The following is a 13,880-nucleotide window of genomic DNA, read 5'->3' on the forward strand; positions in this document are numbered from 1 at the left end:
TTTTTTAATCTAATTTGCAGCCAAATTCAACCAGTTCTGTGAGCATCCTGATTACCAGTGTTTTGAACTGTGCATCTGATAGGTTGGCTATCTCCTTGTCACTTAGTTGTATTTTTTCTGGAGCTTTCATGTGTTCTCTCATTTGGGCCTTATTTTTATTTTTATTTTTATTTTTTTGTATTGATGCGCCTGTTACATAGTGAGGGGCAGAGACTTATGTGTTCACCAGGGTGGGGCAAGCCAGTCGCTAGGTTGTGGTGCTGTATGTGGGGAAGGGGTCCGAGAGGGAACAATGGCGATAGCTCTGCTCTCTGCCAGATTTCAGTTACTTCACCTGCTTCCCCCAAGTAAACTGGGCCCTTCTGCTGCTGATTCCCAGGTGGGTGGGCCTGTGTATGTTCTAGGACCCTGTGGGTCTCTCCAACAAACTCTCCGGTGAGGCTGGGAGTTTCTCCTGCTGCCTCAACCCCCACAGGTGTTTTCAATCGGTGTTTTGAGGCTTTATTTCCCCGTGCTGGGGCCCTGGGTTGTGCGGTCTGTCCCGCTCCCCAGTTGTTCCTCCCAGTTTATCTGCATGTGAATGTGGGACCCCCAGTCCGCTAGCTGCCTCCCTGCGCATCTTGGTCCTCCAGCCGCTGCCTTGCTGCAAGTCCTCTCCACCCGGCTGTGTGTCTCTGCCCCTCCTACTGGTCTGGATGAATGTGTCGTCTTTAACTCCTTCATTATCAGACTTCCATACAGTTCGATTCTGTCAGTTCTGGTTTTTTGTTTCTAAATTGTTGTCCTTCTTTTGGTTGTGCGAGGAGGCACAGTGTGTCTACCTGTACCTCCATCTTGGCTGGAAGTCTTCAAGTGGCCGTGTCTTGGAGACCCCTGCTCTTCGAGGCTGGCCTGACTCCGTAGTCTGGCCAGTCTACCAGGCTTCAGACTCTCCTCTTACTGTTTTTCTCCAGGATTCTAAAGCCTCCAGGAGTCAGTGTTTGTTTTAACAAAGGTTACATTTCTCACCAAAGTAGATTCTGTTTTCACAGAGGGAAAGACTAAAGCTCAGACATTTAATAACGAGCCCTGTGATACAGCTAGACGTGGCAGAGCCACACCTACTCCATGTTTCCCAGCCTTCTGCCCTGTGCATTGTAACAGAGCTGGGATTTCTTCCAGCACGGTGATCCCGTGATCTTCCTCTGCAGGCCCAAAGTCGAATCCTGCTTCTCACAGCAGCAGGAAATAGATCTTGCATCTGCTCATGGGCTGCTCTAATCCAGATACGAGTCTTTTACCTGGCTCTTTAAAAGTTGTAGCCAACTTGAATAAACTTGGCAGCTGGAACATTCTCTTGGGGGCCTTTCCTCATTTAGTCATCAAACTCAGAGACCAGTTGTGGCTGCCCTCAAAGCCAGCTTTTAAATCCTTCCACTGCCTTCCATTTTGGCAACACAAACAGCTGCATGTACAGCTTGACCGACAGCAAAAGTTACAAACACTTCCTCCTCCTCAGTTTGCCTTGCTATTTTTAGTTTTATTTCTATTCTGGGTTTTCGTTGGCTTTATGTAGCTGTTATCTGGGTCAGCTGACCCATGTTCTCAGAAGTGAAGGCTGCCTCTGAGCCCTTTAACTGAAGGCCATTCATTCCATCTGTATCCCCACTCTCTTTTAGTGGCTGCGGTGGTGATGGGTTTCTTTCCACAGGGCCTTTTCGGCCCATCCAATGTCATGCAGCTGAAGCCAGTCAGGAAGAAAGGGGGAAAGGAGCAAAGTCTGTACGAAGGTCTCCGGGGAGGACTGGTAGTTTGTCCAGAAATGACCCAGAGAGACAGGCCATTTTAATAACTCACTTTTCAGCTTTCTGTCCTCACTTGCATCAGCTACCTACCACTCTTTCCCAGTAGGGAAGTACAGAACAAACAGACTGCTTCCCACCACGGGTCGGTCACAGCCCCGAAGAGGGTGGAAGTAGGAACATAAAATGTGAGACCCGGAAGGAATTCCAGGTTCACCAACAAGGCCCTCACCGCCCTCACGAGGACACCAAGGTCACGGAGGCAAGAAAATCATTTTGTAGCTCCTTGTCCAATTCCTAGCCAGTCTTGCCAGCCGGAACCAGCACCAAAGGGGAAGTAGGGAACCCACGTGAGAGCTCCTGGTGGCCAGGTGGGTTTCAAGCCGCTTTACAGCGACAGTCAAGCAAGGACCGCAGCGGGAGTCCGCCACTTAGTGGGGCGTGAGAGAGGAGAGGAGGGGCCTTGAGCAGGAGGACAGCAGAAGTCGATTTCACCACTACTGCAAACAGCTGCCACCACTGCACGTGTGCCCTGCCTGTTCTGAACACGTGTTACCTCGCTCTAGCCTCGTGACAAGCCTGTGAGGTAGGGACAGTTACCACGTCTGTTGACAAACAAGGAAACCAGAGCCTAAGTTAAATGTCACATTGAAGGTCACACCGCAGGGCAGTTAGAGCCCCGGGATTCCAACTCAGGCCGTCAGTGCTCCTCACACTGCTTGCAGCCTCCTGACCAAAACTACAGTTCGGAAGAGGAAAAGTTATGTGCATGAAGTTGTTCAGAACACGGCTACTTGTAAGCTGAAAATAACCCAAACACCTGACAGTTGGAGAATGATTAACGACATAAAGTGTAAATCAGTGGAATGTGATTCAAACTATTAACACGATTGTTGCAATGGTTCTGTCGCAGTGGGGACAGTTGTTTAGGACACGTGTGCACAAAAAACAATGTGCAGGCACACGTCTCCACCGGGACTCAGGGAACCAGGACTAGAAGAAAGCGGAAAGTCATTGTATTAAAATGGAAGCATAATTTTCTTCAGGTTTTTTTGGTCATACTACTGTTTGTGCAATAAATTTTAAAAAGTTCTATTACTCTCTAAAATTCTATACCCAGTTATCTGTGGCCTGGCAAAGCTTTCTGGCAACTTCACGTTCCCCCGATCCCCAGTATATAAAAATCTCGTACTTCATTGTTTCTCCGACCCTTTTGTATGCCTTTCACCTAAGGCAGGTGAGAAACAATCCAAGCAATAGCAACAAGCGACAACATTAAGACAGAATAATAATAAAGTTTCATCTTGACAGTTGCCAAATAATATATTGCCTACTTTTTGTAAATATTTTATATGCAAACAGATATACAAAAAGCATTCTTTGTAGCTTAGCAGCTCATGCTGGATAAACTGTGAGCTTTTCCAGTTCATAGACTGGGCGGGAAGACGTCCGGTTCTAAATCATATAGTGAGGACAGAGGGAGCTCCACCCCCTCCCCCCTTCCGACCGTTTACCCTCAGTCCACCGTCACTCGGTGTGGGGTCTAGCCCGTCCTTTTCTGAGCTGAGCCTCTTTGTAGCTGCTGAAAAGAAATGGCTGCACATCCATGTTCACAGCTGTGTTATTCATAACAGTCAAGGGGTGGAAGCAACCTCAGCGCCCATGGGCAGATGAGTGGACAAAGGAAATGTGTGCACAGATGATGGAATGTTACTCAGCCTTAAAAAAAAAAGAAGGAAATCCTGTCGTATGCTACAGCGTGGGTGAACCTCTAGGACATTGTGTCAAGTGGAGCAAGCCAGTTGCAAAAAGATAACTACTACATGGCCCCACTTGTACTGAGAGAAGTCGGACTCCGAGAAAGTAGAATGTGCTCACCAGGTGCTGGGGGAGGGGGGGGTCTAGGGAGTCGTCGCTGAGGGGGTGCGGATCTCGGCTTTGCAAGATGAAAAAGTCGGAGAGCTGTGCACAGCAGTGTGCGTGGAGTTAGCATGACTTACTGTGCTCTCAGAAATGGTTAAGATAATACATTTTATGTCATCTCTCTTTTTTCCCCACATTAGAAAGAAATGACGACTTCTGACACCAACATTGTGTATGTACAGAACAAGAGCAGTCTCGAATCTTGTCCCCTCCATCCTTCCCATTAGGTGTCTACAGCTTCAGTCATCACCCCCCTTCCTTCTGCCGCCCATGCGGAGGCCCTCCAGCCTCGTTGTGGTCTTGGTCTTCCATGGGCTTCGGTCGCTGCTTCTCTAATATGGGAAGAAAGTGGCTGTGAAACCAGAAACAAGACCTTTCTTCTGTAGATCCAAAGAAATTAGATGTCAAGTAGAAGGCAACTTGTTAGACATTAAGTGACCAGAAAATATCCCCACCTTAACCATCATGCTAGGTTCCAGAGAGCTGAAGCCACGGGGCCCTGGGGCCCCACCGCCACACAGCTATACCGTCCAGAGCCACTAGAGGGTCCCCGTGCTCCATGGCTGACTTCCTGCCGCTCGGGGATTGCAGCCAGGATTGCGACACCAGACAAACCTCCCCTCCCCACTTTCCACTGCTAATCACTAGCAGACCTGGATGGTGGGCAGAGCAACCCCTGCTTTTCCAAATGAATCATTCTCATTTTCAGCATCCTTCTTACTTTGTCATTTTGTTACAGATCTTCCCTCCTAATGAAACTTACATTCCTTGAAGGCCAAAGCTGCTTTGTGTCCACTGTAGGCCCAGAGACAAGACCAAAAGCCCTTACCAAAACAGTTGGCTTTGGCTGGGTAGCTCAGCTGGTTAGAGCGTCATCCCGATACAGCCCAAGGCTGTGGGTTCAATCACCAGCCAGGGCACTTACAAGAATCAACCAATGAATGAATGCATAAATAAGTGGAACAACAAATAGACGTTCCTCTCTTTCCCTCTCTCTAAAATAAAAAAATAACATTTTTTAAATATCAGGATTCTTTTTTTTTCCTATTTATTTATTTATTTATTTATTGGCAGAGGGGAGGGGAAGGAGAGAAACATCAACATGTGGTTGCCCCTTGTGCACCCCTACTGGGGACCTGACCTGCAACCCGGGGCAATAAATTAAAAAAAAAAATTAAGAAATAAACGGTAAGGCCCTGGCTGGCGTAGCTCAGTGGATTGAGCACGGGCTGTAAACCAAAGTGTCGCAGGTTCGATTCCCAGTCAGGGCACATGCCTGGGTTGCAGGCCATGACCCCCAGCAACTGCACATTGATGTTTCTCTCTCTATCTCCCTCCCCTCCCTCTCTAAAAATAAATAAAAATAAAATCTTTTAAAAAAAAGAAATAAATGGTAGGGAAAGGAATGGAGAGAATGGATGTTTGTTGAGACAGAGACAAGGTCAGGGTTAGAACCCCATGTTCAGGATGAGAGGCAAGGGTAGCAAGGTCAAGAAGCAGATTAAATGGAAATTCAGCTGCAGGAGGAAACCCAGAGGAGGAAGCCGTTGGCAGCCACACCGGCGCACACGCGGCAGCCCTCCTGAGGTGTCTTCCTCCTGCTGTCGCAGCAGCAGCCCACGCACGCTGCTGATGAAGCTTTGAAGACGTTCCTAGGGTGCACGCCAGAGTGGTGTGTCATCATGGCCGCAGTGCAGCCCAGGCCCAGCAGATGACCCTTTCCTTGTGCAGATTCCAAAGTCTGTGACTAATGCTAATTAACCCTGACTAATTGGCACTGAGCACAAAGAGGTGGTTCTCCACCGAATCGAGTGGGGAAACTGAGGCGTGGAGTGGGGAAGCAGCTTTGCTCTATTAGTCAGTGGCACGAGGCCGTGAGTCTCTCGCTGTCCTGCTCAAGTGCCCATGAAGCTGCCCTCGACACTCAGGCGTAAACGCTTCCAGCAGGGCTGCCCAGAGGAGGAGGAGAGGGGGACCTTTCTTCCCTGCTCTTTGCGTGCTGGGCTGAGACATTGAACTAGAAACTGCCTGTTGCAAAGACTACTTGGCATAACAACCCCTTCCCGCTCCCACTGAAGGCCAGAGTCAGGAGTGACAGCCAGGATCCCGCAGGCGCTGTTGTGGCCGGGCCCACAGGGAATCCTGAGGTTCTGTTGGTGCTCAGCCTTCTCGCGATGCTGCCTCGATGACCACAGAAGAAAGGCCTTAATGTGTGAGCATTCTGGTAGCCGCATTCAGGCCCGGGACTCGCAGTCACCAGCTGTGCGCTCTGGCCAGTCACCCCATGCCTCGGTTTCTCCCCTGTGAAGCGAGGGATAGTGCTGGACACGGGGATGCTTCCAGAAGTAAACGAGACATGCGAAGTGCTTAGAACAGCGTCTGGCACATAGTAAGTGCTCAGTAAATAGCAGGGGTGGTTTATTGTTGTTGTTTTAGTATCATTTAAACAAGGCAGGTATGATAATCCTTAGCTGCACACCTGGCCACTCAGCTACCCTATTGGTTTCAGCCCAGTCGTCTGTCTGGCCGAGTCTCTCCCATTTGCCCAGTCCCCTTGGTCTCCTGAGGCAAAAGGGCGCTGACGCAGGAGGTGCTGGCCTTCGGAGAGGCACACTGGGGTTTTCCGATCCCATTGTCCTTGCTCTGAGTCGGGCTCCCTCAGCCCAACAGCCTCCATGACACCGTCCGACAGTGCAGGTGCCACGGGCTCGGCTCCAAGGCCAGCTGTAGAAGCATCTTAGGCAACAAAACACAGGCCAAGATAACCACATTCCTGCCCGTCTCCTGGGGCCCTGGCTCTGGGCCTGGCAAGCCCACCCTCAGAAGGTGGCGGAGCAGCGATGACGGAGGAGCTAATTACAGTCGTCACCCCGCTGGCATGAGACTACCAGCTTGTTTGTCCAGCACAGCCTACCTGAGTCATCCATCTCGTAGCCCGCAGCCACCTGGGCCTGGAGCTGGACCAGCAGGCTGCCGGGAGTCTGGAACCTTCTGCAGCCTGAACCTGTGAGCGCCAGCGCTTCCTGCTTGTTGTCCTCTCGCAAGGCAAGTCGAGGCAGCTTGGTTCCGGAGGCAGAGCTCCAGGATGAGCGAAGCCGGGCTGGGGCTCAAAACAGGCCAAAGCTGCCGGGCCCTCTCTGGGTGAGCACGCTGGAGCTGAGGCCTCTGAGCCTTGGGAAAAGCACTTCCAAGGATCAGACATGAAACCGAGAGACAGAGGAGGGGCAGGGCCGCAGCTGGGTCCCTGCCTCCGTGTCACCCAGCACACCCACTGCCGGGCTGGTGCCCGCGCCCCTCTCTGCGCAGAGCTCTCCCCAAACCAGCCTTGCAAGTCACCAGCAACCTGGGCTCAACACCCACTAGGCTAACCCAGGGTTTTTCCAAAGTAAAATGAGGAAGAAAGTTGATGTTGTATTAAAAAAAAAAAAAAAGGAGTTTTAAAATTACAATAGAATCAAAGATACTTTTTTGACGGGAATAAAAAATGAGAAAGTCCCCCACTCCCTCTCTGACTCACTGCTCGATGGGAACGAGAGGATGCGGCCCCTCCGAGGGCCCCGGAGGAAGGGGCGGCCGTGTGGAGGTGATCTCCACCGTAGACATGCGAGTGGCCCACTGGTAAAAGGAAACCCAAGAAGGACAAACAGGGACGCCTGTGGGTGGGACGGGAGACACGGGAAGCACTGTTTTCAAGCAGTGACCCAGTACATTTAGGAACGTGGCTCTCTCCTTCAAGAAGAGAGCTAAAGAGCCCCATAACACCAAGTACTGGCCAAGGGGCACCTCCTGGGGGCCAGGGAACCTGAGGGGGTGGTGTTAGGCCCTGCCTCCCCATGCCTGTGCTGCTGCTCGTCTCCCTCTGCCCCTGCAGCTCCCCAAGTAATGGGAGGCTTGGGGTGGCACCCCTACCACGCAATCTGTGCCCCATTAAAGCCTCAGCATTCCTGTAGCCACCCAGGGCCGGCCTCTCCTGCTTTCTAGTTTGGCAGGAAGTGAGGCTGACAGAGCCTGTGCCCTGAGGGAGGGGAGAGGCAGGAGGGTGGAGGAAGACCCAGTTCTGGCCTTGTTGACAAGTATATGACCTCAGTGTTCTGATGACTGACTCTCTGGTTAACCTGCCAACCTAGGGTGACTCCCCGCCCTGACCTTCATTACAGCCTTCTGAAGGGCACCAGGGGTCCCGGTGGACAAGGAGCAATCACCAGCCTCAAGGTGAGCCAGGGTGGTCCCAGCGCTCGCCTTCTCCCTCTAAAGAAGGCCCGTGACGGGAGCCCCCAGGACAGACCCTGGACCCTGTGACTCCAGAAGACTCTGCTGCATCACCACATACTCTGAGGGGAAAATTGGGACACATGGTCCAACGAGTAGGACTGAGTCCTGAAAAAAATGATACAACCATTTAGAAACGGGACTTGGCCAGAAAGCTCAGGACATGCAACCTCCACGTGCCCAGCACTCAGCACTCAGGAGGCATCGGGGCGCCTGAGCTGGGGTAGCGAGCCTGGCTGCCCCAAATGCCCCGGCCCTGGCTGTCACCCTGGTGACCTTGGGCAAGTCCGTTTGGGTTTCACTCTGTGTCTGTCCAGTCACAGCAGTAACGTAACGCCTCTCAACTTACTGGGGATGCCAGGCGGCCTCCGGAGGAAGCTCAAAAGTCCCTCACAGGCACACACACACTCACAGCACACGGGGAGTGACAAGTCAGTTACACAGACACTAAGTGTTGGGATCAGAGGGGTTGCCATGGGGTGGCGGTGGGGTGGAGGAGACAGTGGCATTTTCGTCAAGAGCAGAAAGAACAGAAGTGAGAGACGGGGGTGGAAAGCCAAGGGGGAAACCCTGAGAAACCGGGCTGACACGCTCCAGGGCTGTGGTTTGGAAGACCGAGGGGAGTGAGGTGGTGACCCGGGCAGAGGGCGTTCTTCCCCTTGGTGGCTGATGGTTCCCCCTTCTGGGCTGCCCGTGGGCCTCTGGTCCATACGCAGCCTGCCCACTGAGAAGCAGGACGTGTGGGCTCAGGCTGTGCCCCGTCTCTGAGCTGCTGCCCGCCGAGAGGGAAACGAACAGCAGAGGCCTGCAGACTGCTGCGGTGCCAGGACCGCCACGGACTGTGGAACGGGTCGGTCACCACGGCCAGGCTTTTGGCCCATTCGAGGCAAGTAAGACACGCCTTTGAGAATTCTGATTTTTGCCCCTCAACTGCCCAAGAGGGAAAGTAGGGCCGGCTGTCCAGGCTCTCCAGATCTTTTGGAGAGTTCACAAACCAATCCTGGGGATTTTTTTTTTTTTAATCCTCACCTAAGGATACATTAATCGATTTTAGAGAGAGAGGAAGGGAGAGAGAAACATTGATGGGCTGCCTTCCATATGTGCCCCACTGGGGATCAAACCCGCAACCTAGGTATGTGCCCTGACTAGGGATCGAACCTGCAAGGTTTGGTCTGTGTAGGGGATGACACTCAAACCAACTGAACCACCCAGCCCAGCCAGGGTTGTCACGGGGCCCTTTACAGCAGCTTCTTTGTCTCTGGCTTCAGCTCCCACTGGCCGTCTTCACACACCCCTAAGCCACTTGAGCGAGCCAAGGCCGCCGTGCTTTGGGGTACCCTGAGAAGCTGAGGCTCTCTGTCTACATGGGGATGACAACCACCTCCCAAGTCAGTACTACACATTGTTAGTGCATCCCAAAGTTGAAGGGCATGGTCCAAGTCTCCCAAAGTCATGTGTGAACCATTTGGTTAGCTTCTGACCCTTACCCTCAAAGCGTGGCGGTCTGAACCTTGACCGTGGATCTGCCGAGGAGAGGACACCTTTCGGTCAGCCCTCCTCCCCACTGAGATTCTCCCTCTGCCCTTTTCCTTTGGCACCCTAAGGCCACTGCAGCTTCTTGGAGCCAAGACGTATCCAACATCTCCATTTCAAAAGCTGTTCCTTTACATTTCCATATCCACAAGTTCAAGTTCAGTGCTTTCTCCTGAAACAAAGGAACTGGGAGCTCTCGGCTATACTGACACTGTAGACAGGGTGAGTTTTCCGAGGAGAAACTGGTTTTGATGGCTCCCCCCACTCTGAAAATCTCCAGACTGAGTTTTATCAGGGCACGTCCATAAGGGCACGAGGAACAGATAAGAGGACGCGTGCAGCTGAGCACAGGGAAACGTGAAATCACGTGTCGAGCACCTGTGACCTCTCAGAACTTCTCAGCTGCTGCGTCTGCCCTCCGCTTCGTGGGTCTCCCCCAGGACTGTGTCCCCAGCAGTCGCCACAGTGCCCGGCACAGCAATTTAAATAAAATGCCGGGAGGTCTGGTCCGGGGAGGGTGGCACAAGGGGGGAGGAAATTATACCTTGTAATTTCCTACGAGAGATGCAGGAGGAGAGAGGCGACAGGGTTTGAAGACCCACTGGTGGTGGCAAGGGAGGAGACATGAAACATTAAAGACGACTCGGAGGTTTCCAGCATGAGTGGCTGGGATAGCTGTGATAACACTGATGGACGACGAGAAATGACTTTTGGTCGTATTGAATCGAGGTGACAACAGGACATGCAAATGGAAACACATAGGAGGCTGTGTAAATGTAGGCAAAGAGCTGGGCCAAAAGTCTGGGTTAGGGGACAAAAATGGAAGAAATCTTTTTATAATGAAAACCGAGAGCTTGTCCGGGTATCATTCCTACAATGAAATACTGCTCAGCCTTAAAAAAAGAATGGCATTCTGATGATGAACATGCATACTATAACATGCTCTAATGTGTATGAACCTTGAAAACTTATTACTAAGCAAAAGAAGCCAGCCCTGGCTGGTATGGCTCAGTGGATTGAGCACCGGCCTGCAAACCAGTGTTGCCGGTTTGATTCCCAGTCAGGGCACGTGCCTGGGTTGCGGGGCCAGGTCCCCAGTTAAGGAGCATGTGAGAGGCAACTGATCACTGTATCTCTCACACATTGATGTTTCTCCCCCTCTTTCTCCCTCCCTTACCCTCTCTCTAAAAGTAAATAAAATATTTTTTTTTAATTCACCAGGTTTTTAAAAAGATTTTATTTATTTATTTTAGAGAGGGGAAGGGAAGAAGAGAGAGAGAGAGAGAGAACCATCAATGTGTGGTTACCTCTCACGCACCCCCTACCAGGAACCTGGCCTGCAACCCAGGCACATGCCCTGACTAGGAAACGAACCAGCGACCCTTTGATTCACAGACTGGCACTCAATCCACTGAGCCATACCAGCTTGAGCAAATAAATAAAATCTTTTTAAAAAGGAAAAGAAAGAAGCCAGACATAAAAGGACAACTATTGTATGACTCTTCTTACATGAGGTACCTAGAATAAGCAAATTCATAGAGACAGGAAGTAGAACAGAGGTTACCATGGGGCTGGGAGAAGAGGAAATGGAGTAACTGATCAATGGATACTGAGTTTCTATTTGGGATAATGAAAAACTTCTGGAAATGAATAGTGGTGGTGATGGTTGTATGTCATTATAAATGTACACCTAAAAATGGTTCAAGGAGCATTTGAGATCCTGCTTCCCAGCATTTATCAGATAGCCTCAAATAAACTCATAAAACATTGTTTTAAGCCCCGGCTGGTGTAGCTCAGTGGATTGAGCGCGGGCTGCTAACCAAAGCATCGCAGGTTTGATTCCCAGTCAGGGCACATGCCTGGGTTGCAGGCCACGGCCCCCAGCAACCGCACATTGATGTTTCTTTCTCTCTTTCTCTCTCCCTTCCCTCTCTAAAAATAAATAAATAAAATCTTTTTTAAAAAGAAAGAAAAAAAACATTGTTTTAATGGTTAAAATGGTAAGTTTTATGTTATATGTGTTTGACCACAATTTAAGTGCCCCTCCCCCAAATGCTTAGGACAATACGTCATGTAGTAAGTACTCAATATTAGCTACTTCTGTCATCTCTCATGTGACTGCCTTTGTTAAAGCGGAATGACGTCAAAGGGAGGAGAAGGTGGCAGTGGTTCGGAATCAGCGTGGTCCAAGGGCAGACCACACAGACCCAGAAGCATGATGTCAGTGCATCTGGAGTTGACCGGGCTGGGAGAATTGGTTAGTTCAAGTTAATTTCCCTAGAAACTGACCAAGCCCCTCTCCAAATGCACATTCTCAGAAAATCTTAAAAAACAAAAGCAAAAGCAAAAAATATTGTCTAAAAATTCCTTAGTGGGTGGAAACAGAGGCCAAGCATCAGGAAACTTTAAGCACTGGTGGCCCTGGGGACTGGCCCCTCAGGGATCTGTCCCCCTCGGCAGGGATGGCCTTTGCTGGCTGGTGTGCTCCTCAAGGCACTTCTCCCTGGGATCGCCCACCGGAGATCACACCGACTAGTGTTTGCTCTTCAACTTCCTTTTTTCCGAATTGCAGGATGATTGCCCCACACCCGCGCCCAGATAGGACACTGTCTTTGGACAAATTACAAAACCATGAATTCACTTAGAAGCCCTTTTAATTCTTGATCTGATTGTCCATCCTTGAATGGTCTTGAGAGTGTCCCCAAGTTTTTAGCAGCAGCACATTTATAAACCTTTGCACCTGGCTGAATTGCTCATTTTTATTTCTTGGGGAAGGCTGGGGAACTTATCTCTAAGTTCTGAGGATGCCTCATGGGCATATACCACCTACAGTCTTTAAAAAAAAGATTTTATTTATTTTTAAAGAGAGGGGAAGGAGAAGGAGAGGGAGAGAAACACTGATACGAGAGGGAGACAGGGGACCGACCCCCCAACCCGGGTATGTGCCCTGACCGGGAATTGAACCAGTGACCTTTCACTTTGCAAGACGACATTCAACCAATGAGTCACACCGGTCAGGGCCCACTTCCAGTCTTTCTTTACTGGTTATAGCTTCTATTGTTACTTGGTGTCTTACTTCATTCATTCGTTCAGCAAGCGTTTACTGAGCTCCTACTGTGAGTCAGGCTTTGTACTAGGTGCTGGGAATACAATGGTGGGCAAAATGGACATCTGCCCTGCAGAGCGTACAGCCCAGTGGGCCAAAGGCAACCATAGGCCGTGGCATCGGTTTTCTAACAAACATGCAGACATCCGAATAAATGAGTCCTCCCCTCCAAAAGTCACAACAGGAGACGGCCCCCTCCCATGCTGCCTCTCAGAAAGCTGCCACTGCTCAGTAGGTAGTGTCTGTTTTTATTTTTTTATTTTTTTATTTTATTTTTTTTTTCCGCTTTTCTCATGAAATAGCTTTTAAGAGCCTCTGGTGTATTCTTCTGAATAACTCGGTGCTGGCAAAGCTGTGAGTGATTTGCAGCAGATCTGACTCTCAGAAATAGTTAAAAGGCATTTAGAGTTAAGTCTGGCAAACAATTAGTGCGGTAAAGCGAGGCAATAACATCGTGGGTAGGAAAGAAAAAAATGTGACTCTCTGGAGACCGGTTCTTGTCGTTCTCAAAACCCGTCTCTGGAAGCAGCTTCACAACTGGAGAGCCAAGAATGTTTGGAGTCACAACGGCATCGCTGTTCAGCGTTCCAAAGGGGAAAAGGGCAACATTTATTTGGATGTGAAGTTCCAGAGCCCGGCTGGGTTGTTACACTCCGCAACCTTTGAGCTCCTTTCAAACTTGAGAACCTATGGTTCTATTTTTGTATAAAAAACAATCTGATTACTTCACAGCTATGAACTCCCAGGAGGACGGGCCTGCAGGCAGCGTCTTCCCAGCCCCCGTCGGTGGCCAACCACGCTGAGGGCAGTGCAACGCCAAGGTGGCCGCCCAGCCACCACCTCAGGTGCTGGCGCCTGGGTCCTCTCAGGGTTGTCCTCACTAGCTGTGACCTAGGGCAAATTGTTGGGCCTCTCTGCCTCAGTGTCCTCATCTGTAGAATAATAACAATAATTCTTCTTATTATGAATGCCTCGTAACCACTGCATCATGTAGTTGTGAAAATTAAACGAGTTAGGACATCGTAAGGCTTTGAAAACAGTGCCTGGCACGCAGTCAGGCTCAGTAAGTCGATGAGGAATTTCCAGTGACCTTGGAACCAGGCGTGCTTGTTTCTCAGCCTTCCTAGGACGGAGCTGCCCACACGGTCCCTGCCCAGGAAAACTGAGCTGTGTCCCGACATACACATCTGCTTAAATGGCCCCTTGCCTGCCCCCCTCCCCTTGGGTGCTTTCCCCGGCACATTGTCTGCCCCTCTGCCTTGGCTCCC

The sequence above is a fragment of the Phyllostomus hastatus genome, unplaced genomic scaffold, assembly GCF_019186645.2.
Source record: "Phyllostomus hastatus isolate PE091 unplaced genomic scaffold, TTU_PhHast_1.1 phas_scaffold_114, whole genome shotgun sequence".
NCBI classification, from domain to species: Eukaryota; Metazoa; Chordata; class Mammalia; order Chiroptera; family Phyllostomidae; genus Phyllostomus; species Phyllostomus hastatus.